Below are 15,084 nucleotides of genomic sequence, written 5' to 3' on the forward strand. Positions count from 1 at the left end.
GAGACATTATCTGTGCGTCCTTCTCATGTTTAGTTGCAACCTGTGGATTTATTTTTTTGTTCCTTCAGAACTTTATCATTTTTATGTAACTTCACTGTATGACATCTGGCTTTTTTGGTGTGTGTAAGGCCATGTTCACACATAGAGTAAATACTGTGTTATTTGTTTTCTGCAGGTGCCGGCACCAACCTACGCAATAACAATCTTCTCTGGTTATTCAATTTTTTATGCCTTTTCCCCCATTTTTTGATGCATTTCTGGTGCAGATGTGCTGTGTTTTTATAGTACAGAAAAGCTTTTATTCTGCAATTAAAAAGTAACTGCAGTTTTTTTTTACTTGCATTTATTTTTTAGGCTCTACATAGAAGCCTTAGGCCGGCGTCACACTCAGCGTAGGGAAATACGGTACGTTTTTTACCGCCATAATACACATAAAAATTCCAGAAATATTGTTCCGTATGTAATCCGTTGGCAAGGTGTGGTCACGTATTTTGCACATGTAATGTTGCGTATGTAATCCGTATGACATCCGTAATGCGTTTTTTCCACGCAACCTGACAAAATGGACATTTAACGGTTTTGGAGCCTGAAATTAATTAAAATCACCATCAGCAACCCTATTTAAGGCCTCTACAACAGGTGGCACCCTCCCATATGGCCATTTTGTGGTTGTGCATCTGTTGGTGTGTTGTGGTAACATTTGCACCATGTCTGACCTACCGCACTTCACCCCAACTCAGCGGGTTTTGTTTAACTGGGTCTTGTCGCGTCGTTTTGGCCAGCGATATCCTGTGATTGTAGATCTGCGAAGGAGGAGAAGAAGAGTGTGGGTGCATCCTCTTTTGACCCAACGCCTTTGGGATTCTGTGTGGCAAATGGCGTCTCCTCCAGGCTGCCATTCAGCTGAGTGAGGCTACTATTAATGAAGTGATTAAGGCTTGTGTTGTTTTGCACAATTTTACTAGACTTCATGATTGCCCATCATCTGTTATTGGTCAAGAAATGTTGCCCAATGTGAGTAGGTCTACACCACATGGCCCTCCTTCGCGCCGTCCCATTTCTGGAATAAAAGTGAGAGATATTTTCACAAATTATTTTGTTTCTCCTCAGGGTGCTACTCCCTGGCAAGAATATGCTGTTTCTCAGTTGTGATTTCCTTAGTTTCCAAATATATTATCACCATAAAATATTTTATGCCTACAGAAACTGTACTCTGTGTGTTGTATTTACTTAATTACCAGATGGTTATTAACAGAGCATAAGTGTGTGATGTAAGAATGATTGTCCCACAAACGTCAATTGGCTTTTGACAACATTTTTTACTTATAGCAAAAGCCTTTTGGTCTTAACTTTTAACCATATTTGTTTCATATGTTTTTTTTTTTCTGTAAACCACAACAGAACAAAGTGCAATTACGGCACAAAGTTAAGCAAAACATGGTTAGACGTAACAAATATAAACAAAAACAACTTTTGGTTACAAATTGCGCTAAGTTGGTGTAGGTGGTGGCGGCAGCTCAGGGTCCTGCTCAGCTGGCCTTTGTTGGGCCAATTGTCCTTCACCCTGTGTGGATGCTGTGTATTGCGGCTCAAAATACAGGCCATGGTCATATTGGCCAGTTGGGTATTGGCCATAATGGATTTGTCTCTGACCCTCATGCTGCTGAATATATTGGCTGGACTCATAGCTACCCCCAATATGGCCATGTCGTCCAAACCCAGGTTGGGACCAGCCTACAGCACTGAGTCTGGAAAAGTGGCCATATTGGGAAGGTTGGTTGTAGGCTGCCATATGGTACGGTGCTGGCCTTGGTTGATTTTGGGTGGGGAGGGGTTGAGGTATAGGCACACGTGGAGCTGCTTTAAATCCTGATTGACCATGCACCTGTTGAGTTCGTGGAAGGCGCAAGAGGTTATGTGGTGAAAGCTGCCTTCTCTCAATAAATTCCAAAACCTCACAGGGGTCATTTGGGGAGGTGCATAAATCAATCAGGATTTGAATACACCCTCTCACGTGTAGCCGCACCTCACGGGGAAGGGGACGAAGGTACCGGGCCAGGCTGCGAGCAAAGGCCTCCTCACCATCATCCGTGGCTGCCCTGGCCAAATAATTGAGGACCCCCGCGTCCACATCCCTCCTACTGGCTTGCAGCTCTCTCCTTCTGCGGCCTCTGCATAAAGGCCCAGCTGCCTGTGGGGAGGACACCAGTGGGACAGTAGGGCTGCTGCTGTGTCAATGCTCTTCCTGGCTTACAGGATCAGGTGCTGCTGAGGGTGGTGGTGGTGCTGCATCTTGGACACTTGTTGCTGTCTCTTGTGTTGCAGAAGCTGATGGTCCAGGAAGGATGGAGGTAGAAGAGGCCAAAGATGGGCCTGCCACCTCTTCTTCAACACCAACCGGATCTATGACAACCTCCGAGTCTGACCCGGTCTCCCTCTCAGTGAGGTTGGACTGTGTTCTGTTATTAAAAAAAAAGAATACCCATAATTAATAGTTGTGTCATTTGCTAACATAAGTTTATTATACATCTGTGACCTCGTCTCCCAGTAATTACCTACACGCAACCCCCGATCCTGACAAGACCTCCTTCTCTACTCCCCTCTTATCTCCTCTTCCCACAATCGTATACAAGATTTAACTCGTGCATCACACCTACTCTGGAACCCTCTACCACAACACATCAGACTCTCGCATACCATTGAAACCTTCAAAAAGAGCCTTAAGACCCACCTCTTCCGGCAAGCCTACAACCTGCAGTAACCACAGATCAACCAAACCACTGCACGACCACCTACAGTATTCTCACCCATCCCTTGTAGATTGTGAGTATTCACGGGCAGTGTCCTCTCTCCTTCTGTACCAGTTATGACTTGTATTTTTTAAGATTATTGTACTTGTTTTTATTATGTATACCCCTCCTCACATGTAAAGCGCCATGGAATAAATGGCGCTATAACAATCCAAAATAATAACAATAATAATATTAATAATAATAATTGTGTTGTGATGTTTTCACTTGCGGTCTTAGATCCATACTGGGATCCAAAATGGAAAGTCGATCGTAGTATACAGTTTGTACTTTCACTTTTTGGTTGGAGCTGATGACCCACTTCTTGCCCGCTGCTGCCTTTCCCGGCGATATTGGTCCAGCGTCGGACTGGAGTACCTTGGGCCCACCAGAGAAAAATCATTCTTGGGGCCCACCACGCAGTTTAAAAATACCACCCAGGATAGATTCTATGTACCACACCACAGACGAGAGCTGACAGATCCTCTATATACTACACCACACAGGAGAGATGACAGATCCTCTATATACTACACCACACAGGAGAGCTGACAGATCCTCTATATACTACACCACACGGGAGAGGGGGCAGATCCTCTGTATACTACACCACACAGGAAAGCTGACAGATCCTCTATATACTACACCACACGGGAGAGCTGACAGATCCTCTGTATACTACACCACACAGGAGAGCTGACAGATCCTCTATATACTACACCACACAGGAAAGCTAGATCCTCTATATACTACACCACACGGGAGAGCTGGCAGATCCTCTATATACTACACCACACAGGACAGCTGACGGATCCTCTGTATACTACACCACACAGGAGAGCTGACAGATCCTCTATATACTACATCACACAGGATAGATCCTCTATATACTACACCACATGGGAGAGCTGACAGATCCTCTATATATTACACCACACAGGAGAGCTGACAGATCCTCTATATACTACACTGTCATGATTCCAATGGCAGGGAATCACAAAAGGACAAGCACCAACGAGCTCTAGGGTGATGGAACCTGAGCTGACCGCGACCCTAAACCTGAACACACAAATAACAATAGCCGGGGAACGAGCCTACGTTGATCCTAGACGTCTCGCACCAGCCGAAGATCTAACTTCCCCTATTAGAAGAAACACAGACCTCTCTTGCCTCCAGAGAAATACCCCACAGAAATAGCAGCCCCCCACATATAATGACGGTGAAATGAGAGGAAGGCACATACACAGTATGAAAACAGATTCAGCAAAATGAGGCCCGCTAAAACTAGATAGCAGAGGATACAAAAGTAAACTGCGCGGTCAGCAAAAAACCCTTCAAAAAAACCATCCTGTAATTACTTGAACTCATGTTCCAACTCATGGAACATGAGGAGCAATTACAGCCCGCTAGAGCAACCAGCAGCAAAGAAACAATTATATGCAAGCTGGACAAGACAAAAATAAAGCAAAACGTGGAACAAGAAAATCAAAAACTTAGCTTGTCCTGAAGATTACTGAAGCCAGAAGCTGAGGTAACAAAACACTCTGATAACCTTGATAGCCGGCGGGGAAATGACAAGAAAGCCCGGTTAAATAGGAAACTCCCAAATCCTAATAGAACAGGTGGACACCAGAGACAGCAGAACACAAATCACCCAGTACCATCAGTAACCACCAGAGGGAGCCCAAAAACAGAACTCACAACACTACACCACACAGAAGAGCCGACAGATCCTCTATATACTACACCACACAGGAGAGCTGACAGATCCTCTATATACTACACCACACAGGAGAGCCGACAGATCCTCTATATACTACACCACACAGGAGAGCCGACAGATCCTCTATATACTACACCACACAGGAGAGCTGACAGATCCTCTATATACTACACCACACAGGAGAGCTGACAGATCCTCTATATACTACACCACACAGGAGAGCTGACAGATCCTCTATATACTACACCACACAGGAGAGCTGACAGATCCTCTATATACTACACCACACAGGAGAGCTGACAGATCCTCTATATACTACACCACACAGGAGAGCTGACAGATCCTCTATATGCTACACCACACAGGAGAGCTGACAGATCCTCTATATACTACACCACACGGGAGAGCTGGCAGATCCTCTATATGCTACACCACACAGGACAGCTGACGGATCCTCTGTATACTACACCACACAGGAGAGCTGACAGATCCTCTATATACTACACCACACAGGAGAGCTGACAGATCCTCTATATATTACACCACACAGGAGAGCCGACAGATCCTCTATGTACTACATCACACAGGAGAGCCGACAGATCCTCTATATACTACACCACACAGGAGAGCCGACAGATCCTCTATATACTACACCACACAGGAGAGCTGACAGATTCTCTATATACTACACCACACAGGAGAGCTGACAGATCCTCTATATACTACACCACACAGGAGAGCCGACAGATCCTCTATATACTACACCACACAGGAGAGCTGACAGATCCTCTATACACTACACCACACAGGAGAGCTGACAGATCCTCCATATACTACACCACACAGGAGACCTGACAGATCCTCTATATACTACACCACACAGGAGAGCTGACAGATCCTCTATATACTACACCATACAGGAGAGCTGACAGATCCTCTATATACTACACCACACAGGAGAGCTGACAGATCCTCTATATACCATACCACATGGGAGAGCTGACAGATCCTCTATATACTACACCACACGGGAGAGCTGACAGATCCTCTATATACTATACCACATGGGAGAGCTGACAGATCCTCTATATACTACACCACACAGGAGAGCTGACAGATCCTCTATATACTACACCACACAGGAGAGCTGACAGATCCTCTATATACTACACCACACAGGAGAGCTGACAGATCCTCTATATATTACACCACACAGGAGAGCTGACAGATCCTCTATATACTACACCACACAGGAGAGCTGACAGATCCTCTATATATTACACCACACAGGAGAGCTGACAGATCCTCTATATACTACACCACACAGGAGAGCTGACAGATCCTCTATATACTACATCACACAGGATAGATCCTCTATATACTACACCACATGGGAGAGCTGACAGATCCTCTATATATTACACCACACAGGAGAGCTGACAGATCCTCTATATACTACACTGTCATGATTCCAATGGCAGGGAATCACAAAAGGACAAGCACCAACGAGCTCTAGGGTGATGGAACCTGAGCTGACCGCGACCCTAAACCTGAACACACAAATAACAATAGCCGGGGAACGTGCCTACGTTGATCCTAGACGTCTCGCACCAGCCGAAGATCTAACTTCCCCTATTAGAAGAAACACAGACCTCTCTTGCCTCCAGAGAAATACCCCACAGAAATAGCAGCCCCCCACATATAATGACGGTGAAATGAGAGGAAGGCACATACACAGTATGAAAACAGATTCAGCAAAATGAGGCCCGCTAAAACTAGATAGCAGAGGATACAAAAGTAAACTGCGCGGTCAGCAAAAAACCCTTCAAAAAAACCATCCTGTAATTACTTGAACTCATGTTCCAACTCATGGAACATGAGGAGCAATTACAGCCCGCTAGAGCAACCAGCAGCAAAGAAACAATTATATGCAAGCTGGACAAGACAAAAATAAAGCAAAACGTGGAACAAGAAAATCAAAAACTTAGCTTGTCCTGAAGATTACTGAAGCCAGAAGCTGAGGTAACAAAACACTCTGATAACCTTGATAGCCGGCGGGGAAATGACAAGAAAGCCCGGTTAAATAGGAAACTCCCAAATCCTAATAGAACAGGTGGACACCAGAGACAGCAGAACACAAATCACCCAGTACCATCAGTAACCACCAGAGGGAGCCCAAAAACAGAACTCACAACAGTACCCCCCCCTTGAGGAGGGGTCACCGAACCCTCACGAGAACCACCAGGGCGACCAGGATGAGCCCTATGAAAAGCGCGGACCAAATCATCAGCATGAACATCAGAGGCAACTGACCATAACCCTTCCACTTGACCAAATATTGGAGTTTCCGTCTGGAAACACGAGAATCCAAGATCTTCTCCACAACATACTCCAATTCTCCCTCCACCAGCACCGGAGCAGGAGGCTCAAGCGAAGGAACAACAGGTACCTCATACCTCCGCAACAACGACCGATGGAACACATTATGAATAGCAAACGATGCCGGGAGATCCAAACGAAACGACACAGGGTTAAGAATTTCCAAGATCCTATAAGGACCGATGAACCGAGGCTTGAACTTAGGAGAAGAGACCTTCATAGGAACAAAACGAGAAGACAACCACACCAAGTCCCCAACACGAAGTCGAGGACCCACGCGGCGACGGCGATTAGCAAACTGCTGAGCCTTCTCCTGGGACAACTTCAAATTGTCCACCACATGACTCCAAATCTGATGCAACCTATCCACCACCATGTCCACTCCAGGACAATCAGAAGGCTCCACCTGACCAGAGGAAAAACGAGGATGAAACCCCGAATTACAAAAGAAAGGAGAAACCAAGGTAGCAGAACTAGCCCGATTATTAAGGGCAAACTCGGCCAGCGGCAAAAAGGTAACCCAGTCATCCTGATCAGCAGAAACAAAACACCTCAAATAAGTTTCCAAGGTCTGATTAGTTCGCTCCGTCTGGCCATTCGTCTGAGGGTGGAATGCAGACGAAAAGGACAAATCAATGCCCATCTTAGCACAGAACGTCCGCCAAAATCTAGACACAAACTGGGATCCCCTGTCAGAAACGATGTTCTCCGGAATCCCATGGAAACGAACCACGTTCTGGAAAAACAGAGGGACCAACTCAGAGGAGGAAGGCAACTTAGGCAAGGGTACAAGATGAACCATTTTAGAAAAGCGGTCACACACAACCCAGATGACGGACATTTTTTGAGAGACAGGGAGATCCGAAATAAAGTCCATGGAAATGTGCGTCCAAGGCCTCTTCGGGATAGGCAAAGGTGACAACAATCCACTGGCTCGAGAACAGCAAGGCTTAGCCCGAGCACAAACCTCACAAGACTGCACAAAAGAACGCACATCCCTCGACAAGGAAGGCCACCAAAAAGACCTGGCCACCAAGTCTCTAGTACCCAATATTCCAGGATGACCTGCCAACGCAGAAGAATGGACCTCGGAGATGACTCTACTGGTCCAACTATCCGGAACAAACAGTCTCTCAGGCGGACAACGATCAGGTTTACCCGCCTGAAACTCCTGCAAAGCACGTCGCAAGTCTGGGAAGACGGCCGACAAAATCACCCCATCCCTAAGGATACCAGTGGGCTCAGAATTTCCAGGGGAGTCAGGCACAAAACTCCTAGAAAGAGCATCCGCCTTCACATTCTTTGAACCTGGCAGGTATGAAACCACAAAATTGAAACGAGAGAAAAACAGTGACCAACGAGCCTGTCTAGGATTCAGACGCCTGGCAGACTCAAGGTAAATCAGATTTTTGTGATCAGTCAAGACCACCACACGATGTCTAGCACCCTCCAGCCAATGACGCCACTCCTCAAATGCCCACTTCATGGCCAAAAGTTCCCGATTACCCACATCATAATTCCGCTCAGCGGGCGAAAATTTTCTAGAAAAGAACGCACATGGCTTCATCACCGAGCAATCGGAGCTTCTCTGTGACAAAACCGCCCCCGCTCCAATCTCGGAAGCATCAACCTCAACTTGGAAAGGAAGCGAAACATCAGGCTGACGCAACACAGGAGCAGAAGAAAACCAGCGTTTAAGTTCCTGAAAGGCCTCCACAGCCGCAGGAGACCAATCAGCAACATCAGCACCCTTCTTAGTCAAATCCGTCAAAGGCTTAACAACACTAGAAAAATTAGTTATAAAACAACGATAGAAATTAGCAAAGCCCAAGAACTTCTGCAAACTCTTAAGAGATGCAGGCTGCGTCCAGTCACAAATAGCCCGAACCTTGACGGGATCCATCTCAATAGTAGAAGGGGAAAAAATATACCCCAAGAAAGAAATCTTCTGGACTCCAAAGAGACACTTTGAGCCCTTTACAAACAAGGAATTAGCCTGCAGGACCTGAAACACCTTCCTGACTTGCTGAACATGAGACTCCCAGTCATCAGAAAAAAACAAAATATCATCCAAATACACAATCATAAATTTATCCAGATATTCACGGAAAATATCGTGCATAAAGGACTGGAAGACTGAAGGAGCATTAGAAAGTCCGAAAGGCATTACCAAATACTCAAAATGGCCCTCAGGCGTATTAAATGCGGTTTTCCACTCATCACCTTGCTTTATTCGTATAAGATTATACGCACCCCGGAGATCAATCTTAGTGAACCATTTAGCCCCCTTAATGCGAGCAAACAAATCAGTCAACAAAGGCAAAGGATACTGACATTTTACGGTAATCTTATTCAAAAGACGATAATCTATACAAGGCCTCAAGGACCCATCTTTCTTGGCCACGAAAAAAAAACCTGCTCCCAAAGGGGACGAAGATGGACGGATATGTCCCTTTTCCAAGGACTCCTTAACATAATCCCGCATAGCAGTATGCTCTGGCACTGACAGATTGAACAAACGACCTTTAGGAAATTTACTACCAGGAATTAAATCTATAGCACAATCGCAATCCCTGTGAGGAGGAAGCGAACTGAGCTTAGGCTCCTCAAAAACATCCCGATAATCCGACAAAAATACAGGAACCTCAGAAGGAGTAGATGAAGCGATAGAAATCGGAGGTGCATCATCATGAACCCCCTGACATCCCCAGCTTAACACAGACATTGTTTTCCAGTCAGGGACTGGATTATGAGTTTGTAACCATGGCAGACCAAGTACTAGAACATCATGTAAATTATACAATACCAGGAAGCGAATCACCTCCTGATGAACGGGAGTCATACGCATGGTCACTTGTGTCCAGTACTGAGGTTTATTCATAGCTAAAGGTGTAGAGTCAATTCCCTTCAAAGGAATAGGGACTTCCAGAGGCTCAAGACTAAACCCACATCGCTTGGCAAATGACCAATCCATAAGACTCAGGGCAGCGCCTGAATCTACATAGGCATCGACGGAAATGGATGATAATGAGCAAATCAGAGTCACAGACAGAATGAACTTAGACTGTAACGTACTAATGGCAACAGACTTATCAACCTTTTTTGTGCGTTTAGAGCATGCTGATATAACATGAGCTGAATCACCACAATAAAAACACAACCCATTTTTCCGCCTATAGTTTTGCCGTTCACTTCTAGACTGAACTCTATCACATTGCATTGTCTCAAGTGCCTGTTCAGAAGACACCGCTAAATGGTGCACAGGTTTGCGCTCCCGTAAACGCCGATCAATCTGAATAGCCATAGTCATAGACTCATTCAGACCCGTAGGCGCAGGGAACCCCACCATAACATCTTTAATGGCCTCAGAAAGGCCATCTCTGAACTTTGCAGCCAGGGCGCACTCATTCCACTGAGTAAGCACTGACCATTTCCGAAATTTTTGACAATATATTTCTGCTTCATCTTGCCCCTGAGAGAGAGCTAATAAAGCTTTTTCAGCCTGAATCTCTTGGTTAGGTTCCGCATAGAGCAAACCCAATGCCAGAAAAAACGCATCCACATTAAGCAATGCAGGATCCCCTGGTGCCAATGCAAATGCCCAATTTTGAGGGTCACCCCGCAGGAAAGATATAATAATCTTAACCTGCTGAGCAGGGTCTCCAGAAGAGCAAGATTTCAAAGAAAGGAACAGCTTGCAATTGTTCCTAAAATTCAGAAAACTAGATCTATCTCCAGCAAAGAACTCTGGAATAGGAATTCTAGGTTCAGACATAGGAGCATGTACAACAAAATCTTGTATATTTTGAACCTTAGCAGTAAGATTATTCAAGCTGGAAGCTAAACTCTGGACGTCCATGATAAACAGCTAAGGTCAGAGCCATTCAAGGATTAAGAGGAGGAAAAAAAAAAATAAAAAAAATAAATCAGCCAGGCTGCAATTAGGGCTAGGCAGCAACCTCAGAGGAGAAAAAAAAAAAAAAAAAAAAACTTCCTCAGACTACTTTTCCTCCTACTTCAGCCCAAACATTTTTGGCCGGCTATACTGTCATGATTCCAATGGCAGGGAATCACAAAAGGACAAGCACCAACGAGCTCTAGGGTGATGGAACCTGAGCTGACCGCGACCCTAAACCTGAACACACAAATAACAATAGCCGGGGAACGTGCCTACGTTGATCCTAGACGTCTCGCACCAGCCGAAGATCTAACTTCCCCTATTAGAAGAAACACAGACCTCTCTTGCCTCCAGAGAAATACCCCACAGAAATAGCAGCCCCCCACATATAATGACGGTGAAATGAGAGGAAGGCACATACACAGTATGAAAACAGATTCAGCAAAATGAGGCCCGCTAAAACTAGATAGCAGAGGATACAAAAGTAAACTGCGCGGTCAGCAAAAAACCCTTCAAAAAAACCATCCTGTAATTACTTGAACTCATGTTCCAACTCATGGAACATGAGGAGCAATTACAGCCCGCTAGAGCAACCAGCAGCAAAGAAACAATTATATGCAAGCTGGACAAGACAAAAATAAAGCAAAACGTGGAACAAGAAAATCAAAAACTTAGCTTGTCCTGAAGATTACTGAAGCCAGAAGCTGAGGTAACAAAACACTCTGATAACCTTGATAGCCGGCGGGGAAATGACAAGAAAGCCCGGTTAAATAGGAAACTCCCAAATCCTAATAGAACAGGTGGACACCAGAGACAGCAGAACACAAATCACCCAGTACCATCAGTAACCACCAGAGGGAGCCCAAAAACAGAACTCACAACACTACACCACACAGAAGAGCCGACAGATCCTCTATATACTACACCACACAGGAGAGCTGACAGATCCTCTATATACTACACCACACAGGAGAGCTGACAGATCCTCTATATACTACACCACACAGGAGAGCCGACAGATCCTCTATATACTACACCACACAGGAGAGCTGACAGATCCTCTATATACTACACCACACAGGAGAGCTGACAGATCCTCTATATACTACACCACACAGGAGAGCTGACAGATCCTCTATATACTACACCACACAGGAGAGCTGACAGATCCTCTATATACTACACCACACAGGAGAGCTGACAGATCCTCTATATACTACACCACACAGGAGAGCTGACAGATCCTCTATATGCTACACCACACAGGAGAGCTGACAGATCCTCTATATACTACACCACACGGGAGAGCTGACAGATCCTCTATATACTATACCACATGGGAGAGCTGACAGATCCTCTATATACTACACCACACAGGAGAGCTGACAGATCCTCTATATACTACACCACACAGGAGAGCTGACAGATCCTCTATATACTACATCACACAGGATAGATCCTCTATATACTACACCACACGGGAGAGCTGACAGATCCTCTATATATTACACCACACGGGAGAACTGACAGATCCTCTATATACTACACCACACAGGAGAGCCGACAGATCCTCTATATACTACACCACACAGGAGAGCTGACAGATCCTCTATATACTACACCACATAGAAGAGCCGACAGATCCTCTATATACTACATTACACATGAGAACAGTAATGTAGGTCCAGTGTGTGTAGTAAAATACTTACCGGTGGCCATATTCCTCTGCAATGAAGACACAAGCAACGACACAGCGGCAGAAGATGGCGACTGCTGCGTATTTTATTACACACAGGGAAGCTTTCTGTTGGGGGCGAGACATTGTTTTTGTTAGTACGATTTTGGGATAGATGTAATGTTTTCATCATTTGTTATAGCTTTTTTTGTGGAATTGTGGTGAACAGAAAAAAGGACATTTGGCATTTGTTTCTTTTTACGGTGTTTTCTGATCAAGTTAATTGTTTTTTATAGTTTTATCGATCGGACTTTGCTGAACCTAGCAATACCAAATATTTGTTGTTTTTTATTTTTAAAATATATTTATTTTCAATGGGATAAAAAGGGTGATTTGAACTTTTAGGAATTTTTTTATTTTCTTTTTACCTTTCACTGGTACAGTTAGCCCCCTTAGGCTATGTGCACACGTTGCGGATTCTCTGAGGATCCGCAGCATTTTTTGCGGTGCAGAAACGCTGCAGATCCGCAATTGATTTACAGTACAATGTAAATCAATGAGAAAAAAAATGCCGTGCACACTTTGTGGAAAATCCGCTGCAGAAAAACTGCGGTTTAAAAGAAGCAGCATGTCACCTCTTTTTTTGTGAAACTGCAGCGTTTTTGTACCCATTCCATTATAGAAAACCGCAGGGGTAAAAACCGCAGCAAATCCGCAAGAAAACCGCAGCAAAAACGCACAAAAAACGCTGCAGAATTGCACAAAAAAATGCGACAAATCCGCAGGTGCGTTTTCTGCCAGGAGAGGCTGAATCCGTACCATATATTCCTAAGCCTAATCAGCAACGTGTGCACATAGCCTTCGAGGACATAAAGATGCGATCATCCGATCGCATGTGCTATTATATACAGTGATGCCACAGCATCCCTGCATATAGAAGAAATTATGGTCTCCTTTAAAGCCTGGCTACAGGAAGAAGACCCCTGGCTGTCATTAAAACCCATCGGCGACCCACGATCACCTCATGGGCACCAATGGGTGAGAGAATGATACGCACGCATGCTGGCATGTGTTATATGCTGCAGTCAGAGATTGACACTGGCATTTAACACGCGCCATACATGTAAGGCAGATGTCGTAAGGGAGTTAATCACCTGAGGACCCCCTTCACCACTGTGTCACCCAATATCCTATGGGCCCCCTCCCCCACTGTTTCACCTCTATTTTCCTGTGGGCCTGCTCAGAGAGTGAAAGGGAAGCCACAGTAAGACGATGCAGATTTTGCTGCGGATCCGCAGTATTTCCGCAGCTGCGGATCCGCAGCAGTTTCCCATGCGTTTACAGTACCATATAAACCTATGGGAAACAGAAAACGCTGTGCCCATGCTGTGGAAAAAACCGTGTAGAAACGCAGCGGTTTACATTCCGCAGCATGTCACTTCTTTCTGCGTTTCCGCAGCGGTTTTACAACTGCTCTTACGGAAAACCGCAGTTGTAAAACCGCAGTGGAAAATGCAGAAAAACCGCGGTGAATCCGCAGCGGTTTTCCACTGCGGATTTATCAAATCTGCTGCAGAAAAATCCACAGTGGACCCAGAATACGTGTACACATACCCTAAAATAGAGGTAGGGGAGGGGGCCCACAAGAAAATTAGAATATCACTGTGGGCCCCATCCCCTGTGTCACCTATAGGATGCATGGGGCCCCCTCCCCTAACTGCCTCTGTGGCCGGAGATCTACTCAGGTGCCGGCATCATATAGTTATGCACTTACAGTCACACTGACTGCAGCCATCAGACTCCCTCTGCTCCACTGCCATGCTGTATGCTGCCTGCTTGGGTAGGACAGCTGACCAATCACCATACCTCCCAACTTTTGAAGCTGTGAAAGAGGGATAAAGTTAGCGGCGCGCAACGCGCGCCGCGGCAAATTTTAGCCCACGCCTCTGACCACACCCATTCACTAGTCACACCCATATCCACGTCTCAACCACACCCATTTAGCACTGCTGATCACACTGTTCATAAAGAATAATTATAAACAAAAAAATATGGCCACACAGTGCTCCATACTGCATAATGGCCACACATGATGCTCCATACTGTATAATGGCCACACATGATGCTCAATACTGTATAATGGCCACACATAGTGCTCCATACTGTATAACGGCCACACATGATGCTCCATACTGTATAATGGCCACACATGATGCTCCATACTGTATAATGGCCACACATGATGCTCAATACTGTATAATGGCCACACAGTGCTCCATACTGTATAACGGCCACACATGATGCTCAATACTGTATAATGGCCACACATGATGCTCAATACTGTATAACGGCCACACAGTGCTCCATACTGTATAATGGCCGCACATGATGCTCCATACTGTATAATGGCCACACAGTGCTCCATACTGTATAATGGCCGCACATGATGCTCCATACTGTATAATGGCCACACAGTGCTCCATACTGTATAATGACTGCACATGATGCTCCATACTGTATAATGGCCACACATGATGCTCAATACTGTATAATGGCCACACAGTGCTCCATACTGTATAACGGCCACACATGATGCTCAATACTGTATAATGGCCACACA

At 45.3% G+C, this 15,084-nt stretch overlaps 1 long non-coding RNA gene across 1 annotated transcript in view; it reads right to left on the bottom strand.

Annotated features, from left to right (window-relative positions):
• Positions 1–1,338: 1,338 nt before the first annotated feature.
• LOC138671094 (uncharacterized) overlaps positions 1,339–15,084 on the bottom strand; it is a 39,530-nt gene continuing 25,784 nt past the window's right edge. The window contains exon 3 of the long non-coding RNA XR_011319426.1: positions 1,339–2,459. This is a non-coding gene — a long non-coding RNA (uncharacterized lncRNA). The remainder of the gene's footprint in view (positions 2,460–15,084) is intronic.

Source organism: Ranitomeya imitator, chromosome 3, assembly GCF_032444005.1.
Source record: "Ranitomeya imitator isolate aRanImi1 chromosome 3, aRanImi1.pri, whole genome shotgun sequence".
Taxonomy (NCBI): domain Eukaryota; kingdom Metazoa; phylum Chordata; class Amphibia; order Anura; family Dendrobatidae; genus Ranitomeya; species Ranitomeya imitator.